General features: G+C 42.8%; 1 protein-coding gene across 1 annotated transcript in view; it reads left to right on the top strand.

Annotated features, from left to right (window-relative positions):
- The first annotated feature begins 8,395 nt into the window (after positions 1-8,395).
- Edn1 (endothelin 1) overlaps positions 8,396-18,389 on the top strand; it is a 60,438-nt gene continuing 50,444 nt past the window's right edge. The window contains exons 1-4 of the mRNA XM_010622871.2: positions 8,396-9,297; positions 12,261-12,346; positions 16,201-16,329; positions 16,449-16,487. The gene's annotated coding sequence lies outside the window, so the exon portion shown is untranslated. The remainder of the gene's footprint in view (positions 9,298-12,260; positions 12,347-16,200; positions 16,330-16,448; positions 16,488-18,389) is intronic.

Genomic DNA, 18,389 nt, shown 5'->3' with positions numbered 1-18,389 from the left:
TGCTAGTTCTTGATTTACACTTTCCATTAATTTAGATGAATGTTTAACAGCACTATATTCCTTACTGCTTTTGAGCAATTTCCTGGAAAAAGATAATAACACAGACAATAGAACTTTATATATTGCTTGCCAGGAACCAGTCACTATCCTAAGTACTTATGGATCTTTGTATTCTTTTTAATTTTTTAAAAGATATTACTCTTTCTTAACTTTCTTTGTTTTTTTTCTTTCTTAACTTTCTAAAGCTCCTTCAGAAGTATACATCTCTCTCTCTCTCTCTCTCTCTCTCTCTCTCTCTCTATCTCAGATGAATTAACTGAGGCACAGAAAGCTCAAGGTCATGCTGGACAAGAAGGGGTGAAACACCAGAATGCAGAGGTGCTAGTGCGGGTTATAAAGATGTATGCACATCCTCATGGTTGGGGCAAAATTTAGGAGGGAAATAGACTTGGTTTACAAACTTATAATTTTTTTTTCTTTTTAATTTGGCTTTCTCTGAGGCCTTATATTGTGTAGGGTTGAGGTTAGGGGAAAGAGTCAAAGCAGCATTAAAACAAAAGAGAACTAGGTGGCTAAACCCAGGTGGGCCCAATAAGAATTGAAATTTCAGTACCTCTTAAGATTGGCTTAAAGCTCTTGATTAGATCAAAAGACACCCTGAAACCAGTGGAAGGTCTACAAACAATGGTTAGATGCGATCTCTAACAATAGCTCTGCTGGATCCATTGACACGGAAGAAAATCAATCTTTCTGCTAAAGAGGATGCTCTTGACAAAGTCATGGGAGAGGCCATACAAGGTGTGGAATTTGAGATTATTCATGCAGCAGCATTTCTCTCTCTCTCCTCCATTTTTTTTCCTTTTTAGCATTAGTCACAAAAATAGAGAAATCAGGACATTGTCAGGTAGCTGCTTTGCCTTATGATGACATTCTTTTCTTTCTTTGGTTGCCTCTGTGTTTTCCTAACCTTTCCAAAAAGGTTGTTATGTCTTCACTGCATATAGTCAATTTAGAATCCCAAACTTCTCCTCTTAAGAAAACTGGGAATGTTTCTACGCTCGAGAGAGTCAAAAAATGTGTGCTCTTAGGTAGTACCCTTAAATGGGAAGGGAGGCAGTAAAATCTCATAACCAGATCCTTGCATTAGGAAGGAAGCCTTGTTGTAAGAGGATTTCACCACAGTATGTGTGACCAGAGGACATTAATATGGATATTATGGGCTGAGTCCATCTGAAATGTATAAGTTGAATTCCTAACCACAGCACCTCAGAGAGTGCTTATATTTAGAGACAGTCTTTAAAAGGTAATTAAAATAAATCGAAGTAATGAGTGTGGGTCCTAATTCAGTCTTACTGGTGTCCTTCTATTGGGAAATAGTCAACACAGAGGGAAGAACAAGTGATTTTAGAGAAGACAGACATTCAAAAGCCAAGGAGAGAGGCCTCAGGAGAAACAGACCTTGCCCCCATCTTGACTGTGGACTCCTAGCCTCTAGAATTATGAGGAAATATGTCTCAGGTGGTTGAGCCCTGTAGTCTATGGCATTCAATATGGCGGCACAAACAAACAGTGGCAGTGAGTATTGGCGGTGTTCAATCCTTGGGTTCAGAGAATACAGAAGAATTTGTCCCCATGTCCCCTTATCTGCAGCCACCCCGAACTCCTGGCTGTTTCTCATACACTGTCCCACCTCTGCCTACAACATACTTCCTCCACTCCCCTTCTTAGATCCTTCTCCTCCCTCTGCCATGCCTTTGTTCGCTGGCCACCTTATTCAGAATTACAAACCAGCCACCTCTTCCCACCCCCATAGTCTTTATGATCCTTTATTACTTGATTTTTTTCTCTACAGTGCTCTTAGCCTCCAATCTTTGTATGTAAAGTATTTATTTAATCAGCAGATCTTCCCATCAGAATGCAAGGTCCATGAAAGAAGAGACTTTTCTCTGTTTCGTTCACTGATATATGTCCAGCAGTAGAACTGTGCAAGGAAGACAGCAGTTACTAGAGACATAGAAAAGACTTGAAGTAATATATTAATAATAATAATTAATGTGATTTGATCAATGTGTGCCAGATACTAAGTGCTTTTCAGGTATGGATTCATCAAATGTGCATATAGACAATATATTATATCAGATGTAATTGCCTCATGCATTTTGAATGGATAGATTTAGATACATTTTGAATGCATGAGGTAATGTTAACCTAATTTTTAACCACCACATGAATATTTTGGTTTAAAAATACTGATGTTTTCCTCTTTCTTGTATGCTGTGAAAGTGTGGGAAGTAGAGAGGTTAAGGAATACATTGAGAGCTGAGCAGCAGTTGGTGATAAAGCCTGTAAAAAAACCTTGATTCAGGACAGAGAACAGCTTGTCTTTTCAAAAAGGAGATTATGATAAATGGCAACTGGTATTTACCAAAGATTGGGCTTCTAGCAGAGTGAAACACAGTTCTTGCCTTAGGGGACCTGGGAAGGAAGGGATAAAATCATCTGCAGAGTAGAAAGTGCAGAAATGAAATCCAATGACTGGATTAAAAAGTACATTAGGAGAAGAAAATAAAAAGTACATTAGGCTATGGTCCAAATGCTTCATACCTTTCTTACCATGTCATCAAGATAAGAGGTGGCTTTCGATTAGCTGGTATGGTTTTGAAGCAGAGAATTCCCTGGATACGTTATGTTTCAACGGCATCGCTTTTGGGCTTTGCAATTATTATTTATTAGCTATTTCAGCGTCATTGAAATAGTTTATAGTTGTTAAGGTCAATTATAAGACAGAAAACATAAATACCACCAGTATGTTTTGGAAGAAAAAGAAAAAGAAATCTAATGAAGCTGTGATTTGAAAGCACTCACAGGTGTGAAACTGCTGCCTCTGTATCTCCCGTTCGCCCATCCTTTCTGCCTTCCCGTGAGCTGAAGACAAAGTCTGGGGGCTGAATTGAATAATTTGAAGGGGGAAATGATCCATCTTTGTAAATTACAGACAAATACTGGGAAGACTGATTAAATACAACTTAATTGAAATCTCATTACATATTCAGATGAAGTTCCTTGTCAGTCTTTCTTTAGAAAAAAAAAAATGAGTAAATAGCTCCTGAATTTGGATGTGGCTTTTCTCGAACAGACCTTTCTCTCTAAAAATTTTCCTTCTAGAGTAGTAACCCAGCATTTATTTTCGCCAATGTTTAGGAATTCTGAAAAAGTCTTTAAAATTTTCTTATTCATGCATATTTTTATATATAATCATATTCATATTTGTATCTTGATCCTTTTTCCTTCCCCTTTCCCTCACTTCCTCCTGTTCCCATTCTCAGAACTGTTTCCAAACTCCATTCTGTCTCCCTGTTTCCAATCATCTTTTATTTTGCTCTTTAAATAATGTCTAATAAATGAATACCTCACATGATGTATGGCTATACATATGTATAGATATTACACACACACACACACACACACACACACACATCCTTAGAGGTATGTCTAAAGCATCTCATTGAAAAGCCCATTTTATTATCTCAGGAGAAGATTCCCAGACTATCTTCAAGGCTTCTGTACTCTCCTTTCTTCCAAGAGTTCTTTGTATCCTTTCCTCTTGACCGATTTCCAGATGCTATAGTCTTTACGGTATAGATTTGTTACACTTAAAGAACCCATGCATAGAAAGTTATTTATTTACACAGAGATGTATGTGATATAAACACATTATATGTATACAGATATGTGTGCAACACCTAGTTTTTTTTTTCCATTAAGTTTATTCGTACATTTTAGGTATACAGTACACTTACATTCATCATTGGGATCTTATGTACTTTTACATGATGTATCTTGGTTCTTATTTTTCCCCCATTCTCCTGCACTCCCTTCATCTCCTCCACCATCCCCTATTTACAAAGACTTTGTTTCCATTTTTTTCCTTTTCTTATGTTTTCTTTTCCCTTCTTTTCTTTCCCCTACCCCTGCCACTTCCCCTACTCCTTTATATCTTGTCTTCCTATTTCACACTATCAATTATACATTTTGATCCCTATTTTTGAATCTCCACGGTGTCATTATTATTTTAATCAGCACAAATACATCATGGAATATTTCATACATTCAAAAAAGTGTAAAGAATAATACGGCACTCATCTATCTGCCGTGCAGCAAGACATTACCTATAACACTGAACCTGGCTACATGGCCTTCCCAACTCCATCCCTACGTCGCAGACCTGTCTAGGTTGTTCTCTTCCCCAACCCCAACACTGTGGCTTCTCAGTCTCCTTTCTTGCATCCTCTTTTCCTTCCTGCCCTCTAAATGGTCTCCTCTGTGCTTCCTGGGCTGAGTCCCTTTCTTCTCCGCCCCTCACCTTCCTTCTCCGCTCCCATTCACAGGCTGTTCCCACCTCGAGACGCCCTCTCGGTCCTCCCTGGCTGGAGTGCTCAGGCCGTTGGGTCCATTGCTCTCTCATCTCCTTGAGTTTGTCCTCAAATACCATCTCTCTAGGGACAGCTTTGCCTCTGGCCACCTCCCTGCCACTCTCTCTCTCTTCACCTGGATTCAGTTTCCTTCAATAACCCTTAGTTCCCAGGCTGTGCGATAGATTTATGTACTTGTTTATTTGTCACCCCCCTTGATAGGATTAGCATCTGCGTGGAGAGAGCAGCGATACCGTCCTTATTTGTCCCTCTATTTCCAGCATCTGGGGTCTGAACGTCAGCAGGCACCCTAATGTATGGTTCAAGGAGATTTCTGGATCTGGTCTAGTCCTTCTCCTAAGTGATTTTGTCTCCTCACTTCTTATAGCAATGAACCTGCTATTTTCTTCCAACTCTGTTATCTCCCTGCTATCTTTCTTCTTCTCTACTCCTTTTGCAGTTTCTCTTTCTCTCCTCCTCCCCTCACTGCAGTATCCTCTTGGCCTTCAGAATCAGAGGTTGGGTCTTACACCTGAAGATTCTAATTGCAGGCCAGGGAGCAGGGCAGCTGATGCTTATTTTGCATCATTAACACCAAGATCATCTACCACGTGTCTTGGATGGAGCTGATGGGTTTTAGTGACGCCCTTCTCTCTCCTCACTGCTCCTCCTGTCTCCTCTCTTCTCTCCACACCTCCAACTGCAGGGTTTACAACAGGTCCAGTCTGAGTCGCACTGCCTCACCCAGAGACAGCTGCAAGCCCTGCCTTCCCATATGGCGAGCAGCCAGAGCCCCGGGCCTGGGAGAGGGACTCGGGAACACATTATGGAAAGTCTAACGAGAACAAAAGAGGCAGATGAATATTTACCACTCCATCACAGTGGGCAAGAGGGCCGAGTTCCAAATTGCTCCTCATGCTGGAGTCTGGCAGCAGGGTCATTAGCATATTTCCAAGAGCCCTAGAAAGAAACAGAGAACAACATATATCTGGGGGATGCTGGCCTCCCTCTCTTTTGTGCAAACAACAATAACTGGAAAATATGAGTTAGGCCCCCCTGGGAGAAGGAGGAATTCGGGACTGTTCTGAGATGATGAAAGAATGGAGCTAGATGAGGAGGTTAAAATGCAGTTCCGAGCCTAACGAAGAGCAATGATTCACCTTCAGCATCCTCAGCTGCGAAGACTACCACTGTCCAGGCAGGATCCTCTTCTGCTGGACCTTTCGTGCAGGAGCAGGAAAGGACAGTGGGCACGTCCGCCTGTGTGCAGAGCGCCGAGTGGCAATCCATGGAGACTAAGGAGACCTGTCTACGGGTCCCCAGGGGGACTTGGTGAGCCCTGACAGGCTTCCGCCTGATTGCGAGCGCAGGGTAGGCACGACAAACACGCGGCCCTTAGGGTCTCATCACCCCCACCAGTGTGCTTTCGGATAAACTTGCGCACGAAGTTACCTGGTAGCACGATTGCACAGGGAAAGAATGATTTACACAAGCGTGGATTTATTTTGGCCACCCTGTCCTCTGCCTTAGGGAGTTTAGACTGCTCCCCAGCCAGCAAGTCTAGGCAAATGTCAGTCTTGCCCTGGTTTGCATCCAGCCCCATGTTCACTCTGTGTGGGTGACACAAACGTGTGCACAGTTTACTGCTGTAATAAAACCCAGCCTTGGCATCTCCCGTGGCTCCTGTGAAAAGCCACTCCCTCACCCTGTCTTGCCTCCTGCTGCACAATCTGAACATGTCAGAGACAAAGGTTCCTGGTGCATTTGGCAACCCAGCAGGGACACGGGCCTAGTGCCGTGCAAAGGAACTGGACAGCTTCTGGAAAATACTTTTTCTATCCCTGATCTCCAAGGACATAGTATCTTGTTCCCTCCTTCTGTGGAGGAAGCACACGATGGTTGGTGCTGTACTTACAACATTGTGATCGTGTGGGAACAACTGCAAGGACGTGCAGAAGCTGACCAGGGCCCAGACATTGCTGAGTGGCTGGAGAAACCTGGCACAGCCTCTTCCTTGGCTTCTTCTTAAGTGAAAATGATCTTATCTAAGCCCCTGTTAGTCAAATATTTCTTTTCATACTGGAAGAGAGCACTAACAATGTACAGCATATTTAGTCTGGTGTGCATTAGTGAAGGTACAATTGTACACTCTACTTTAGGTTCCTCAAAGGTTTCCCCTGTAGGTCAATAAAGAACAAATTCCTACCTCAGCCCTACTAAGCTATGCACAATAGGTGCCTCCCCATCTCCGAGGTTTGTCAGGCTTTACGCTACGTTTCCCCCACATATCCTCCTTTACTTTCTTGTTTGTTGTCATTGCCAAATCCCACCTCAGGGCCTTTGCACATACAGGTTATTTCTATTTTCAGCCCTCTGCAATGACTTTAAAATCATTTGCTAAGAATGTCCTCAGTTACTTCCTTCTGCGCTACTCAGTCTAAAGCAGATGCCTCATTTGAGTCTCTCTGTAGTTCCCTGCACTTTCCCAGGGCAGCTGTAGCTAAGTTTTGGGCTCCCTCCATGTGAGGTCCAATCTCTTTCAGAAGGTGGGGGTGAGCCTTAAACTGCCTTCCCCAGGCTACCTTGCAGTTGTGCTCTGGAAACAGTTGAGCTTCTGCCCAAGAGGCCTCTCTGTGGGAGGTGGGAGGATTTTGTTGGATTGTCTGGAATCTTGGCAGAGGACATGTGATGTGCACCTTGGCAAAGGCAGATACTTCTCCGTGTCTAGTTCTGCAGCACAGAGTGTGGGCCTCGGAATCTGGGTTCAGAGGTTGTTTCTTTAAGTCTCTTTAGAGCAGGAGGCTAACTACATTCTTAACGAAGCTGCGCTATGGCTGGGATCTTCAGCTCCCTCAAAGCATCCTGTCTCAAAGACTGTGTCGCCAGTTGATGGCACTACTGGGGTCGGGGGCAACCTTTCAGAGGTGTGTGGTCCAATGGAAGGAAATGAGATCCAGGTTGTGCGATGTGAGGGAGACTTTGGAACCTTGTCCCTTCCTCCTCTTTGCTTCCAGCCTCCATGAAGTGAGCCATTTCCCCCACTGTGCTGCCTGCTATGGACAGAAAGCTCTGTCAAAATAAACATTTCCTCCTTTTAAGATGTCAATCAATCTCAAATATTTTGTTGCAGTGGTGGAAAACTGACACAATTTGTTTCTACTTAAACTGTCTAGAGAGGATCCTGTAGTCTGTAAGTAAAAACTCTGAGACCCGAAGCAACACTCACCACCAGCTGTAATTACATCGTCATTTACACGTTCACTCATTCTCCGCTACCTCCGTCTAACCTCTATGCTCTGTCCACTCAGCGCAGGAACAGCACACGTCTGGAGCTCTGAATTCACTGAGTGGGAAGGAGGTGTACAGGAAAACAACTTAGGCACTGAATATAAAGTTGGGAGAGAGTTAAGCCTTGTCCCATATTTGATATTTAAGACTCCAGCTGTGTCTAAGAAGCCAGAGCCAATTATTTACAATGACTTTTCAACTTATTTGACTCACCTGGCAGTGATGGTCAAGCTAGGAAAAGTAGAAAGACTAAGGAACATGAATTCCAACTGTTACTAAACAGGATGATAGTCCTAAACATAATGCTTGTGTTTTTTAAGAAATATAATTTTTCCTTAGGGCAGATGTCCCTGAGACTTTCCTGTACCTCCAAAGGGGGCCCATGATACTCTGGGATGCTGCTGTAGCCACATGGGTCTTTTCAGCAAAGAGGTGGCCTCACACTCTCCAGGGCGTCTCCCAGGTCCCTGAGGGCAGAAGCCCACCACAGCGTGGTTGATTGCCCAACAATGTCCAGCACAGTCAGCTCTCAGGAAACACGGGCTGAAGAGTAAATGGACTGCAGCATATCATTTGAGCAAACATTTTGAGGAGTTTCAAGAAGGGCTAAGGTTAGTATTGTATTTGCAAGAATGAATTAGCTGTTTTTTATGTTTTATTTTTATGTACACATTTTTATAAATGCATGACCCCTTTCTTATATTTGAAAAAAATATATTTTTTACAGACTACAGCCTTTTGATTATTGTAGGCTTCTTTTCTTCTGGGCTGTTTTCCCTCAAATACTGACAATACTAAAGTGTTTTCTCAGCTTGTCCCCCCCATTTCTACCCCCTGCAGCTGCTTGGGTTTTCCCTTTATGTGAAAGGACTGCTAATGGCTATGCTCTCTGAAGTTACCATTATTTGGAGTTGTTCCTGGCTGCCTTACTCTTACCAGTATAATAACTGGAGAGGAAGGGATGGGAGCTGAGGGGATAGAAGGTGTAGAAACGATCCACTTCAGAAAATCCACCTAGGAAGATCATCACCTCAGGCAACAAGACAAAATGGCGGTTGGTAATTCTATTTCTCTGCTCCTATTGTCCTTATACAAAGTCTGGTTCTGGCCAAAACAAACGTATTGCTGCCTTGTTTGATCATGTCTACTTTGGCGGTGTGTGGGTATTTATGTTACATGACTAGGTATGAAATTCTAGCTGTAGTCCAACACAATCACAGTTCATTTTATGTGGCACACGATGGGCACAGATAAAAGCATATCCTTCCTCCTCTCCATCTGTTGTGCCTCTGTATCTATTACTGGCACCAATGTCCAGCGCCGTTATTAACTTCGGAAGCGTCTGTCGTCACAGGCATCACTCCACTCTCATTTCCATTTCAAGAGTACCAGGGGATCCCTAGTCTTGGAAAATTCTTCACCGTGGCCCAGAGCAGAGGATCCTGGTATCTATCTGCTCACGTCCTCCCATTGCGTCCGTTGTTTTCCCCGCAGCGCGCATGCGCACACACCCCTCCCACCCCATCCTGATCTGGGTCCTCTCTGCTTTACACCCCCCACCCCGCCCTAAAGCGGAAGTACAGCCGCAGGACTGAAGGTGAGATTCAGGGCATAAAGAGGGACACAGAACAGGCAGCTGGCACGGACGCTGGGGTCCGGGAGTCCTGGGAGTGGGAGAGCGAGGGAAGGGTTTGGAAAGCGAGGGAGCAGTTGAGAAAGATGGCAAGAAATGAACCCCCCTATTCTGTAGTACCTTTAAATCAGAATTTCTAATCCTGCTAAAATACTTTGACCTTAACATGATTAAACCAAGTTTGCCTTTAGGGCCAAATGTTTTTTTCATTTAAAGATTTGATTACTTTTTTCATATAATGAGAATGTTTAAAGTGTACTCTTAACACTTTGCAATATTTAATAAATTATTATTAACTGTAGTCACCAAGGAATCAAATAGAGCTCTAAAGATTCCTCTTGCCAAACTGAAAGAGGAGATTTTAAAAGTTATCACAAAAATATTAGAAAATAAGTAAAGTAATAAGTTCACCCGTTTGCTGAATTAGGCTTGCTACAAGATACACATTTATCAAAACATCACGCTGTACCCATAAAAATACAATTAAGATTTGTCAACTAAAAATTCAAATGAAAATTTAAATAAAAACATTATTTTGCAGTAGTATTTGAGTAACGCAAAAGAATTTATGAGACAGGTGTAAGTTTTGTCGTACAACAATACCAATAGTCCTGCAGGAACTGAACACACACAGCAAAGCTGGGCCCTGCGTCTCAGTTTCCCTTTAACTTCTTTTAATGGCCTGAAATTCCTTTTGCAGACACAGCTTTCATGCTAGACATTGAAAAGAAGCTGTCCCAGCTTCTCGGGACAGGTGACAGGCACATTGGTATGAATGAGCTTTGGGCAAGAAATAAATGGTGACACGCCAGTCACAGGAGCTTTGGAAAAGGAAAAGTGCTCCAGGCCTGGGGCAAGGGTTGCTCTGCCCTCTGGGAAAGTGGGAGAAATGGGGAGAGGGCAGATACTCTCAAAGCAATGCCCTGAGCACTGCAAGATTTTTTCCCAAACTTGCTCTCCAGAATTTTCTGTTTATTCAGGGACAAATGAAAATTGTGTACTGTGGTTCTCCAAAGATTGTTTTATCCCAAGCAAATGTGTAGCCCTGTAGAAACGGCTTCCAAGATGGTGATATTAATAATTGATTGCATGCATATGAAGTCTATTGTGTTCAGCTCTGGGACTGCAACTCAGGAAAAAAAAATGGGATTTAGAATTCAAGAAGTCTATAGCCGAGTATGGAGAGAGACAAGAACTCAGGCAATTAGAAAACAATCTGTAAAGCAAGGCCCTGTTAGTCCAGTTTTATATATCTTCTGCATCCTCTAGGCTCCTTGCTATTAAATTCACACTTTGTGTGTGAGTGTGTGCAGCAAAGTTTGTCTGAGGCCTCCTTCCCCCTACACAGTGTTATGTGTCAGACTCCAACCTAGCAGCATCAGAGGAAACAGCCGACCCTCTACAGTGCACTGTGTCGCGAAGCTGGGAGGTGCGGTGGCTTGAATGCACTTTGGCCTTGCATTTCTAATTTATGAGGGGTGTATTAGGCCGCAACCTCATTGTATATCAAGGATCATCTGTGATCTCTCTGCATGTAACTGACCAAGTAGATGATGACCACTAGAGGAAAAGCAAGCGTGGGTGCTGAGCTGCTGTTGTCTGTCCTGGCAGTAAGAAGAGGCTGGGGAAGAAATGATGCTCCAGCGGGATGCTAAGGGGGAAAACTGAATAGCTAGGCAAGGAAAGAGCAACGGTCAAGGCCCAGGGATGAGAGGGATTGGTGTATCCTGCAGGTCTGGGAAGTAAACTGCACTGCAGACCTGGAGTCGTTGCTCTGTCCATGGGTCTTTGTACAAATGAGAAAATGGTGTCATCGCAGGCAGATAAATTGCAAAACTGTGCTCAGTCTGGGCCAGCTAAGCAGAACAAAATCTTTTCCAGGAGGACGGAATCTCTCCTTTGTTCACGGGGGCAGGTTCAGCCTGACCCTGGTCCCTCCTCCACCCACACAGCCACGGCCATTACCCTCCGTGGTGGGAGGAGGGAGGCTGCTGAGGGCTGGGTACCTTGCTAAGCAGTAGCCAACTGACTCACCAACGGCTTTGATGGCGCCCTAAGGAGTTTGAACTTCACTCTGTTGGCAGTGATGCCCTTCTGAAGAATTGTCACCCTGGAATAATTCTGGCAGAAGTGTACCCAACAGACGAGCTCTGGGGACAGGATCACTGCCACACTGGGCACTGGGGCTTATGGTGCAGCAGGCAATGAAGATACACAGTCCCCATGCCAATGGATTTGCCGTTTAGTGTGAGGAGGGTGGGTTCGGAAGGAGGCACAACAGAGGCAGGACCTAGAAGCAGGACAAGCTCAACCACCTCATGAGGAAGGTGAGGTAATGTGTTTTCCAGAGGCAGAGCGGAAGGCAGGAGGCTAAGTGACTTACCTAAGACCACATAGCTTCAATCCACTTCTGTGGGATTTCAACTCCAACACACTTGCACTACTGAGCAAAGACCACAGGCAGAATGGCAGATTCTTACAAAAAATTGAATAACGAATGTAGAAAAGACAACTTATGATTTTTACACACACATGCACATGCATACACACACACATACACACACACATACACACCCTAATCTTTCTCCTTACTCCTGAGGCATACACACACTAGTAAAATAAAACCCAACACACTTTACTTTGAAAAAAATATATAGTCTGGAAAATATTTGTCAGTACATGGCCAATGGGAACTGGGTGAGCACGCCTATAAGCCCAGCATTTGGGAGGCTGAGGTGGGAGGATCACCATGAGTTCAAGGCCAGTCTGAACTACACAGTAAGACCCTGTTCCAAAAAGCCAATAAAAAAAGAAAAGAACATGGCCATTAGGTTTAACTTTAATACCTGCATGAGTTACTCAGACTACTTAATCCCGTCCTGGGGAAAACATTCCATTATCATAGACCTTGCCTCTCAACTTAGCAGGATCCCTGGCAGATAGGGGCCATTCATATGGTCCCAGAACCGTAAAAAGCCACTCTGAGTGTCTGTTTTGGAACTTTCAAGTTCAGGTGAGTGATTGTGCAAATTAATGACCATTGTCTCTTATTTTCTTGGTGCTTTCTAGGGAAGGAAACTCTATGTTCCCACATTTCATTATTCTAATTAGTAAAATATTCCCCCAAGCTCAGACACAATCATATCTGGGAGACCAACTCTGCTTGTCTTTGAACTCAACACAACCCAGTCCCTTTTATTCTTCACCCTATTTTCTCTGTTTTAAAATACTCATTTCTCTTCTCCAAACTACTCCTAAAAGAAGGGATATGATTTTTCAGAAATAGAAGTGCTACCAATGGTAGTTATGATTCTCATTATTCTTGAGGTTCCTACTGTTTTTGTCATTCATATAATTGCCATATTCTGTAAGTTTGCTGAGAACACAGAGTTGTTGAATACTGAACTGTGCTAATCCCAGGGGAGATACAGCATCGGATTACTGTGAGCCTCTGTTCACAACATTTTCATCAGCCAGTCAACACATACATAACCCTGTCTTATGTGTTTCTGTTGAAAGACACCTTATGTAATAGGTTGTGTTGATTCACTGACTTTGAACTCCTAGCCAATAGCACTATAACTCATGTGGGAACAAAGTTGGATTTTTCTGTAAGGCACTTCATGCACAACTTTGTACTTAGGGACTATTAGGGCTTGTGTCTAGATGTCCCCCCAAAGCCTCATGCAATCATAGGTGGGGCTTTTCCAAGGTGGCTGGATCTAAGGTTTGAGCTGCTGGGATCAAGGATGTGACTGATTCACAGTGCCGTGCTAGGATTAAGGGTGTGAGTCCTACCTGCCTGTAAGGGACAGAAAGTGCTGTGGTTGTGGCTTGTTGCTTATTGCTGCTGCTGCTGCTGCTGCTTGTCTTCTGCTATGCCCCTCTGCCATGGCACCCTGTCTTGGAGCCAGCTGACTGTGTACTGAGACCTCTACATACGAGCTAAATAAACCTTTCCTCCTTTAACTTTGGATGTCAGAGATTTTGTCTCAGCAGTTAGAAGAGTAACAAAGACAGAATCTGGTACCAGAGAAGTAGGGTCATTGTTGTGACTGTACCTGACTGTGTGATTCAGGAGCCTTTGGGACTGACTTATGGGAAGACCTTGGAAAGTTTTAGAGGTGCTGAATGAAGAAGCAGCCCTGGAACGCCTTAGGCTGTTCTTGATGGGAGACTCTTGTCCAAGCTCAAAAGAACAATGCTGATAGAAATGCTGCTGGTAAAGACCAGGCTGTAGGGGTTTCTGTTGGGAAGAAAGACTTCATTGGTTGTGGGACTCCAGAACATGTGTGTTATACTTTGGCAGAAAGTTTATCTGCATTTTGCTTGTGTCCAGAGACTTTGCCTGAAACTGAGATTAAAGACTAATTAATTGTTCAGAAAAAGTTTTAAGACAGTCTAATGTTGAGGCTGTGGCATGGCTGCTGTTGGAAGCCTTTAGCTAAATCTATGTTGAGAATCAAGAGCAAAGAGCCCAGTAGAATGTTTTACAAATTGTGAGTTTGGCTAGAAAGGAATCTCCAGTAAAGCCGTGGACTGCAAAGATAGAGCAGAGGAGATCGTGACTGCTGAGGAGGAAGAGGTCAATGGACAAGATAGCCTGATGACCTCATAAGAACCAGCAGGACTCCACCCTTTGCATCCTGAAAATTACAAAAGTGAGAGACTTTGCTATGAGAAGTTAGCCCCAGAGAACCACATTCCAGAATAGCAGTGGCCTAGGGACATTGTTCCCTTGTAATTTAGTTCATAGGCACTGGACCCCCATAGTCAAAAGAGAAGAAAGCCTGGTTACTGCTCCAACTGGCAGGGGACCTTGGTGTCATCCAGGTGGTGCTGGTTTTATGCACATGCTGAATGCAAGAGTTGTGGGGTCAGGAAGGCTTCCACCCAGAATTCAGAAGAAAGTGTGGGACTCGGCAGTGTGCCCTTGATAGGGCAGTGTGTGAAGCTGTAAGTGTGAAGCAGAAAGTACATGGGAGGCCCCAGGAGTTTTGATAAGCCAGGAATGTCAATCATCTGAAGAAACTGCAAGGCGGGAGCAAAGCCAACCCCAGAGTAAGCCATGGGAGCTATGACCACCTGCAGTGGCACAGAGGTGGAGCCATCCAGGTGCTTTGGAGTTCACATCTCGACATAGATTGCCTTGCATGCTGGACATGGAACTACAAGTCTTAATGTTTTTCCTGCTGGATTTTAGAGTTGCTTTGGTCCTATTCCTTTGTATCCCCCATTTGTACCTTTTGAAATAGTAATGTTTATCTTGTCCCAGTTTATGTTGGAAGTGTTTAACTTACTTTTCATTTTCACAGGGGCTCACAGCTAATAGTTGGCCTCAACTCTCAGAGGAGACTTTGGACTTAGACTTTTCAGCAATACTGAAATGGATAGAGGACTTTGGGAACTAAATGCCTTTTTCTTAAAGAGATGTACATGAGTCTTTAAGGGTCCAGGGCAGAAAGTCATAGCTTGTGTGTAGATGTCCCCTTAAATCCTCATATGATCATTGGTGGGGCTTTTCAGAGGTGGCTGGATGTAGGCTGTGTGATGCTGGGACCAAGGATGTGATGCTGGGATTGATTCATGCTGCGATGTTAGGATTAAGAGTGTGAGTAAGACCAGCCCTAAGGGTGAGTAGCCTGGATAAGGGACAGAAAGGGCTGGTGTTGGTGTTTTGTCGCTTGTTTTGCTACCTTGTGCTTGCCATGAGCTGTTTCTCCTGTGATCCCTGTCTGCCCTGCCTCTCTATCTTGGAGCCAGCCGATTATGGACTGAAACCTCTACAAACTGAGCTAAAATAAATCTTTCCTTTTTAAACTTGGAGTGTCAGGTATTTTGTCTCAACAATAAGAAAAGTAACTCAGATAGGGACATTAAGCAACACTTCGACACTATAGTTGGGGATCATTTCAAACAGTAAATTTATCAAAGTAAGGCACAAAAATGTGACAAACATGGCATGAAATAGAGGACAAAAAGGACAAGGACATGAAGTACAACAGAGGATGTAGGACAGAATGTCACCTTGTCCTTTCTGCGTACATGCATGTTAATAGTTCAAATTTTTTCACCATTCTGTGTGTGCCCACGAATCACTCTGAAAGTGTCGAGTGTGGATATGAAGATTATAAACACATTTTAGCAAGTAGGCAAATTGGCAAATAACAGAATACGTGAATAATGAAAATCGACTATATCGGTTCCTTTTTCTTAAGTAGTAGAGTTTGCTGCAGATGGTAAAAGGAAAGGATGAAAGATTCTTGGAGACATAGGAGTGTTTTGAAAATGATTTTCCCAAGGCACAGAACCAAAGCACTAGTCAACTGGCCTAAGGTACAGCACATAATTCCTTGTGTCTCTAGCAATCTGTCTGTAGCTCCCTTTTGTGAAAAATGACTTGCTCTAATATGCAAGCCTCAATAACATGTGTGATTATATTTTCATAAAAATAGATTTATTGTCAGACAACAGGCCACGAGATTAAGCGGCCCCAAGTTGGCTGTGGGTTCTCAGCCATCCAACCCTGGCTCTTCAGCCTTCACTGCAGTGCTGAGCTCCTGCTGGGTCTGGGCGTGAGCCCTGCTTACACAAGGCCTACTGGGAGCTATACTCTTTCCTTGGTATTTGAATTGTAAGGTCCAATGACCCATCAAAACTCCAACTTGACTCCTTTAAAGTCAAATCCATCGTTAACCAAGAAGGATAAAAGCACCGATTTAAAGAAATAAAAAAAAAATCTGAGAACTGATGGAAGAAGAAAGTAATATGCAGTAAAATCTGTTCGATACACATTTTATTGTTACTCCCATATGTATTTTTTATTCCAGTTTGACTTTTTAAATTTCTTTTTTTTTTTTCTACTAGGACTTAACTACAAATTGACTTCTAGACACATCCAGAGCCGTCCTGTATATAGAAGCAAAGTGAAAATATTTCTGGGGCTTCTTAGATAACCATTCCAAAGAAAACATATGGTTATCTGTAGAGTTATAGGTTTAGTATAAAAGTATTTTATTAAGTAGAAAGGAAATGGGTGAAATTTAAAGTAATCTTGACCTTTCTTTCTTACAATAGTTTTCTTGTTTGACTTATTCCTTTACTTTTACTCACAGATGCTATTTAAGATAAACACAAATGGTGACACCTTCTTGGTAAGCTTTTATCTCTTGTATAAATTTGATGTATTTGGTGAGGAATGGGCATTAAATCACACACTAGTGATTTTTAAAACACAGACTTAAACACTATTGTCAGAAATTCCAAAGTAAACGTATTTATTTTGTCAAATACATTTCAAAACAAGAAGAATGACACGAGGAGCAGCAACAACAAAAACCCATGAGCTTAAAACCATAAAGAACTCCTTAACATTTGGGTAAAATAAAAGAAGTGTGAAACCTCTTCCCAAGAGAGATTTCTTCACATTTTTACATAACCCTTTAGCAAGTAACCTATAAGTATATAGTACAAGATAAATATAAAACTTCTGAGGGCTGGGGATTTAGCTCAGTGGCACCGGTGCCTATCTTGCAAGTGCAGGGTCCTGAGTTCTATCCCCAGTAGGCGAAAAAAATACTTCTGGTACATGATTATAGCATCTACCAGTACATATATCTGACTTGATCACCAGGTGGAAAATCTGTTTATATTATTATTATTTTAAACACTTTTGTGGTACTGGGCATAGAGCCCAGCGCCTTTATTCTGAGCTATTCTTCCCCAGCCCTGTTTTATTTTTTATTTTTATTTTGAGACAGAGTCTTGCAAAGTTTCCCAGGCTGAACTCGAACTTGCCATCCTCCTGCCTCATGCTCCCAGAATGCCAGGATTACAGGCTTGGACTGGTATACCCAGCTCTGTCTGTTCTTAGTTATGGAGTTTCTTTTTTTCATAAGATTATAACATGTCCAGAATCAAATCAATAGGGGTCATGCGATTCCCAAGTGACACAACCAGAGTGCCCATAAAATTCAAAGAAGCTGAGTCAGAGCATTTCCTCAGGACAAATCCGACCCTCCTCCAAATTCAGCAACTTGTGGAATACAGCAATGGCTTCTATTTGTCCAGAGCCCAGCAACCCGGCATTGTGAAGCTCATCTTTCATGATTCGAAGAAAAATTTATGATTTTCTTAATTAAAATGAAATTGTTGTCTATTAACGTGGAGTGAGTCCTAATCGATTCTTTCATTCGACAGATTAATAGACTAAAGGAAAGCATTGTAAGATAAGAATCCACAGTGTAGTTTATTAACCACAGCTATTGTGAGTCAGACAGAGGATTTTTCAGTTATTCGTTGATGAAAGGTTTTTGGGTGCAGACTTCTGAGCAATGACACATCAACAGAGTGTTCTTGGAAAGACGGCTGTACTCTTTCTTCTCTTTCTCTCTGCTCTCATTAGTGGGAAGAGGGGCAGGTTGCTGTCAGAAGGATTAAAAGGTCAGAGAACTTGCTGAAGGAAAGTCTACACAAGCCTTTAGAAAGCTGTTATCGTAGGATCATTGGCTAGAAAACAAACTGGACGCTAATCCTTTGGTTGGATCCACAGAATATCTGACAGATTTGGGAAGGCCTCTTTTTCTCTTCACAGTGGCTGTTTCTAACAAAAGACAACCCTTGATTTGCCTTAAGAGTTATCCTGCATTGCAGGACCTGAGTCCTTTGTAGCTCTCTCTTTCTTTATTTTCTGCCTTCAAACATCACCCTTCCAATTTGGTCTTTGTCTTGTCTTTCTCTGGGCCTCAATCATTTTTTTAAATTATAAATCTGGAATCCCCCGGAACCCCTTCCATCCTCCATAATAGCCAAGAGTTTCACCAATGCAGAAACTCTTCCGAGGAAGACAAGACCAACCTCCAGAGTGCCAGTATTAGAGAGGACCTTGGAAACCATTGGTCTCCCCGCCTTCCCTCTCCATTATTTATAAATAAGCAGAATTCATGGCATTGCCAAAAGTCACAGGCCAGTTAGTGCCTGAGGCAGGATGGGACTCAGGGCTGATGGTCTACACTGCTTCTTAACAATGGCTGCAAATTGGCTGCAAAGTCTTTTTA

This window comes from Fukomys damarensis, unplaced genomic scaffold (assembly GCF_012274545.1).
Source record: "Fukomys damarensis isolate Sample0158 unplaced genomic scaffold, DMR_v1.0_HiC HiC_scaffold_10, whole genome shotgun sequence".
Lineage (NCBI taxonomy): Eukaryota > Metazoa > Chordata > Mammalia > Rodentia > Bathyergidae > Fukomys > Fukomys damarensis.
This window is presented reverse-complemented; position numbering and strand designations above follow the sequence as displayed.